Raw genomic sequence first — 6,596 nt, 5'->3', positions numbered from 1 at the left:
TCTCTTTCTCTACCTCCCTCTCTTTCTCACACACACACACACACACACACACACACACACAATACCCCTCCCTCGCTCCCTTATTTATTTCTCTTTTAAAGTACTTCACTTACATGGCCTCAAAATGGGAACCTTCCAAATAAAATCATCAGCCTTAAAACAATGTTTGAAATAATTAGGTTACGATTCTGAAGCTCGGTTATGCGCCTGCAGTTCTATAACTATCTGCGAATTCCATGCATGGACCTATTAAACGTAGCAGGCACCAATGTTGCTGGCTGTCAAGAAGCAAAATGAAAAATAGTTTTAATAGCTGCTCTTTGACCTGTTTTATATTTTATGTCAATTATAACAGCACACAACCATGCATAATTATGAAGCATAGATGCATTAAAATGTACACATAATTTGTGTTCTTATGGCAACCATTGCATTAGGCTCTAGAAAACAAACCTATTGTTATAAGTCATTTGCACATTAATATATTAGTATTAAATATCGAAGACAGATTTGTCTATCCATCTGTTTGGAATCATTGTAAGTAAATATATCTTTTTGGAGGGGTGGACAAAATCTCTCCATAAATGCACTCTAGGTGCCATCTGCAACATATATTATAATACAGAGTTTAGCACCATCGTGCATAGCAACTCCAGCAAAGACAGTGCCATGTGATTGTCATTTGAATGTCATTTTTAAAAAATGATCTAGTATATGGACAGAAGGAGGAAATTTTTTTCTGGCACTGCCATAAAAATTCCTTCATTTGACTATCCCGTGGTTTTTGGATTTCTTTCTGAGACACTTACATTCTTCCAAGGATAAGAGGAAAACAATTATTTTAATGCTGGGTGAATGAAGAAAAAAAAATAACCTACCTTTTCTCTATAGCAAAAATCATTAAAATGTCTGGGAAAATTTGCTCTGAAATATCTGATGCACCATAACGGAGGCCCTGAGAGGCAAATGACCAAACCGGAAAATAACCTTTCCCCAAAGCAGAGGAAAGAAACCAGGGATTTTTCAAAAGCAGTTATATAACTCCCATTATAACTTTTCAGCATTCCTGTGATTTTACGGATGTATAGAGAGTCTCAGGAGGGCCACGCCAAATATGAAAAAGAAATCAGATTTCCTGATGCTTAGTTTCTCCATTTAATACACGGATGCTCATAAATTTGGAGGAAGCACCTCTACTACTCTATCAGTTTTAACCCCATTTCCCTAACGCTGATGGATTGCTTTAGCTAGCCATCTCGCCTTTCTTTCTTTCAAAGTTAGGTCTGGACCGGAGAAGGAAAAATTCAAGAACTGGGTTGGAAGACAGGAGGAGGCGTAGTAACTGTTTCCCCTAAGTCCTGACTAAAACAACTTTGAATTTCTATTGAATTCATGTTAAGGGATCACGTTGTTTTCATATGGGGGACCAGGGAGAACTAGCACAATTTTAAACACACATTTTCCTGAAGTTTCATCGGAGGTGTTTCACTTCTATGTGTTGTGTTTCTTTTGTTAGATATCAGTAAGGATAGATGTTAAGTATTTTTACTCCATTTCCACATAACTGGACTTGGAGTTCCGAAGCCTTTCTAGGGTGATTGCGATCTGCATGACTACTTATTCATCCATACGCTGAACAATTTATGGAAGTTACATCCATCCCCAAGGTATCGCCCAGATGATTTTTAAGCTTTAATTTGTTTCAACTAGGAGAATTACTGATTTTCTCTAGGATCTTGAAAATATTAGTCTCTAAATGTAGTATTATTGTCTATGAACAGTCACATAAAATTTAAAATGTCTAAAAGGGAATTGGAAATATCTGGCTTCTCTGAACTTTTTTATTTTTATTTATTTATTTTTTTAACTTGTGACACTATCAAAGAAAAATTGCTCTGTAGCAAGAGCTGGTTCCTGTTAGTGAAGATTAACCAGGTAAAAAGAACAACACTTTCTGAGGGGACAGAGTCACCGATGTAAGGGACGCGGAAACAAAGGGAGGAGAGCTCTGGAGATGGAAAACAAGAGGGAGGCGAGCAGTTGAAGAACAGGGCAAAAGGAGGACGCTTCTAGAGAAGCCCGATTCTGGGTTTCCAGAAAGAGCTGCCAAATTTCAGACAGTGGATCTACAAACACTTTGGAATGCATGTTTCTGACTCAGAACACTGAAAACTTCTCCAGTGGGTTCTGGAGCATGTCACGGGGTTACCCACGAGGCTGAGTGTTTTACGGGGCCAGACTCTGAGTCCCAGAAGGCACTGCAGAGGGGCTGGAGATGAAGACGAAAGACGAAGGCCAACCTAAACAGAAAGACATGCTCTCTTTTTGGAATGTTAAGTGTTAAGCTCCTTTAATTTAAAATCATATCCTTTTCAAATTTTAAATGTTGAAGGAGCACCAATTATTTTTAAAAATGGAAAGATGGTTAGTTCTTTATGGGGCAAATTACTGAATATTTTCTTCAGGATGAAAATAATACAGTCAATTCAAGATTGTTCACTCATTGTTCTTAGCCCAATTTCCTCAGATCCATGTTCCCTGCATCTAATTCGTATTTGTTTAACCTACAAAACATTTGACAACAATCTCTAGTGATTTGTTCCCCACTATCTACTAAGTGTTTCAGCTTCTCACGGATTATTATCAGTGATTTATTTTACCCATTTAAATTCTTCCAAAAGTGGGGTTTTTGCGTTCTATTATGCTCGTACATGTCATGTGCTAACGTCCACTTCCAAGGAGGCTTCATTTTTCTACACTTAATTATCCATCCCAACTAAAATAAACTTTTTGAAATAGCGTTCTTTTACATACCCGTTAAAAAACTGGCTGCAAAGAAAACTCTACACATTTTGATGGATAATATTTCAGGCTATGCTGCTTGAATTGATGGAACTTCTTTACCATTGTATTGTATTGTATTTAAGAATCTGAGATTTTCTCCATTTCGCCTTCCTTGCATGACTCCTCAATCCTTAATGAAAATCCACCTGTTTTAGTCTAAGCCATCTCCCCACCCTTCCAGTTCACAAGAAATGGGACAAAGCAACTTCAGTTGAAATACAAATCCCTTGCTTACTGCAAATGCCAATCCAAATATTGCTTTATTAATCTCTGCTCGATTCCCTTTACATTCTAAGGAACTTCTTTAATGAAGAAATTTTGTTTGAAATTTTATTAATTACCTTATCTATGGAGAAACCACCAGTTTGACCTATCCATTCAGTATACCAGCCCAGGGCTCCCAAAATCACATCCTTTGATCTTATAAGGAATTCAACATTAATGACAACATTAATTCCTTATAAGGAATTCCTAGGTTCTGCACTTGGGGACACTGGCAGTTGGCACTGTTGTATATGCCTGGTGCTAACCTTTAGGTTGGGACTGTGAGCCACTGTCAAAAAAGGACAGGACCAGAGGTCAAGCAGATAGCATACAGTAGCACTTTCCTGTACTTCAAGGTGGGAGGTAGGAGACGGGTGCAACATTATAATACATATCCTAACTTAATTAAAGAATAATCATAATACAGCAACAAGTAAGATTTGTGCAAGAGATTTTCTTTATTCTTTAAATTTTACATGAAGCCCCCACGGGCTCTTTTATCTGGCAAAGAAAAACTTTTGTAAAACTTGCAATTTGGTGTTCAAATTATTTTAAACTTGATCTTAGAAGCAGTGCATGCATTAGTATAGAGATTGTATCAGCAATTTCTTATGTATTTTAAAGTTTACATGATGGAAGCCAGCATGCTCCTGGCAAGTCTGCAGTTAGAACTAATCTTTTACACACAACGAGGGGCTCCAACTCACGACCCCAAAGATCAAGAGTCACAAGCTCTTCTGACTGAGCTATTGAGGCGCCTGAGAGCTGATATATTTTCATTGACATTCCTTCCTGTCCTGAGGGTGTAAAGATTGAGATTATTCTTTGAGGGAAATCTATCTAGTCCTCAAGTGGAAACGTCATGGAGTGTGTAGGAGTTTTAGCTTTCAAAGATACCATAACCAAAAACATTTACTGACTGCCACTCATGTGTCAAAGCTGTTTTGAATCAAAATACCAACCCACCAGGATGCCTGGGTGGCTCAGTCATTAAGGGTCCACCTTTGGCTCAGGTCATGATCCCAGGGTGCTGGGATCAAGTCCCACATCGGACTCCCCGCTCAGTGGAGGACCTTCTTCTCCCTCTCCCTCTGCCTGCTGCTCTGCCTACTTGTGCTATCACTCTGTCAAATAAATAAATAAAATACTTAAAAAAAATATATTAACCTACCAAAAAAGTTATTGAACTTTCTAGGGACAAAGCATTCCGCTTAGTTGCCTGTCTCAAAGAAGAAAAAGAGAGATTGAAATTGGTTTAAGACAAGGCTCTCTGCTTATGGGTTTTGTGGTCTTATAAAGGTTGAACTTCCCTGGGATTGGGATAAGAATAACATTGCCCTCATTAAACAGTGATATGCAGAAGAGGCAAAGAAAATGACACCAAACCTCTGTATCTGGGAACCACCCAAGGGGGGGGAAACAGAGAAGGCCTTGTCTTACACACATGCTAGAAATCAGGCTACTAAAACTACACATGGTGATAACATTCAATGAATCCAGTATAAGTAAATATTTGTTATGGGGCCTACTTGGTAAGAATGAAAAGGACTCATTCATTTCATTTTGGACCCTCCCTTGCATGGAAACAGAACACCAAACTGATAAAAGCTCAACGTTTGGTCCCAGACCAGCGGGCTGCTCCAGGAAATAAATCGCACCAGCTATCGTCAATCAGACCAAGTGGGAGCCCATGGGTAGCGGACGAGGAGGATCCAAGCCTCGCCGGCACTCCGGAGCCGCCACGACAGGCGACAGGCGGCAAGAAGGGGTTTCATTCTTTAACTTGGTGGCCGGCCTGCTAGCTCCGACGGGAGTCCCTTCCCCTAATCCATACTGTTCGATTGTCAAGAAAGCTTGTAAACAGGAGCCTCCATCAGTTACCTCAGAGTGGTTTGAACAAACTAACATCATAACAAGAGTGTTTATGGAAAAATGCTTAAGCAGTGAAGCAGAAAGGGCTTAGCACTGATCAGACCTCTCTCCCACCTTTATTCTTCACTGTTCACATTGAAATGCAAATATCAGCGCAGGGTTTCCACCGGCGTGCCACTCACAAATTGAAAAGCAGTTTTTATCTATGCAAATGTAAGCATGGTAATTGAAGTTAATCAATCAATGCTAGCTTTCACTAAAACCTTGAACATGATTGAATAAAGTAATTATCATTCAGCAGAAAATGATGAAGTTGTAGACAGCATGAACCTTATTAAAGGAGGATTTTGAGTCACAATGGCTTAATTTAGCTAACAGCCCAGCCTCAGCCCAAGCGACATACTACTCCTGCTGCCTAGAATTGTTTTATGATTGAAAAACAACAACAACAACAATCACGGGGTGGGGGAAGGGGCAGGTGAGGGGAAAGTCGGGAGGTTTTATTATTATTTTTATAGGGCTGGATGACTGAAAAGTACTTGTCCCGTGAGGAAAGAGAAGCCATAATTTACATTAAAAAAAAAAAAAACCTGAAGTCTAAACAGATAAGTGACTAAAGATTATCACGACATTTTTGACAGGCCCAACAGCAACAACAGGTTCCCCCGACTATAAGAAGTAAAGTGAGCGCCTCCAAAGTGTGTGCAACAATAACCTATTACGATTTTGCAAATCCAGTGTTAAACTCCTGAAAGTTTGACTTCAAACATGATTTGTGGTTTGTATTGATTTACAGCAGTTTCAGTAACAGAACATATGCCTCACGTTGTACAGCCTTTCAGATACTTCATTTTTCTGGAGTGCCGTGTATTCAAACGCCTGCCTTGCTTTACGAAAACAGTCTACCAGAAAACGTTCTAATATTCATTCCAAGGTCCTTTTCTCCCAGTTTCTTTACGCTCTTACCTCTTCTCACTTATGATTTAAATGTTTCTAAGGCTTTAAAAAACCAAATTATTCTATTTAACCCAGAGTTGAACACTATTGTTGAAAAAACCATTTCAGGTAGCGTAAGGGAAATAATCCATCTCTGGAAAATGTAATCAACAGTTAGCGTGCAACATGATGTAAACTGATTATGGAAAGAGGCTCCATTTAGCTTTTTCCAATGTATTTTTGAAAAACAAGGTTAACTAGCAATATTTAGATGAGAGTAGCCCAGCAGGATATGGGGACTCTTAAGAACCTATAGTAATTCTATTGGATTCAATTAGGTTGAAAAAATTAAAGGTCTGTAATCCCGCTAATATTATCATACACCCTTAGGGAAGTCACTCCCTCCCCCAAGTCCGTTTTGGTTGATGCATTCTGCATTTAGTTTATTTTGAACAACACTTTGTCAGATTAAACCGACATTCCCAACTGGGTAGCATAAAAAAATAATACCTTTCGATTTATTTATTATTTTGGAATACGTAGCTGGAGGTATTTTCCTCCAATGTGTACTTCCCATGTGCCTACATTTTCTAAAGCATCGGGAAGGTGACCATCACCTGTCTCATTAATATATAAATAGGTGAAACAAAAATACATTCCTAAGTTTGAACAAGTATTGA

Source organism: Mustela erminea, chromosome 8 (genome assembly GCF_009829155.1).
Source record: "Mustela erminea isolate mMusErm1 chromosome 8, mMusErm1.Pri, whole genome shotgun sequence".
NCBI classification, from domain to species: domain Eukaryota; kingdom Metazoa; phylum Chordata; class Mammalia; order Carnivora; family Mustelidae; genus Mustela; species Mustela erminea.
Note: the sequence above shows the minus strand (reverse complement) of the source record.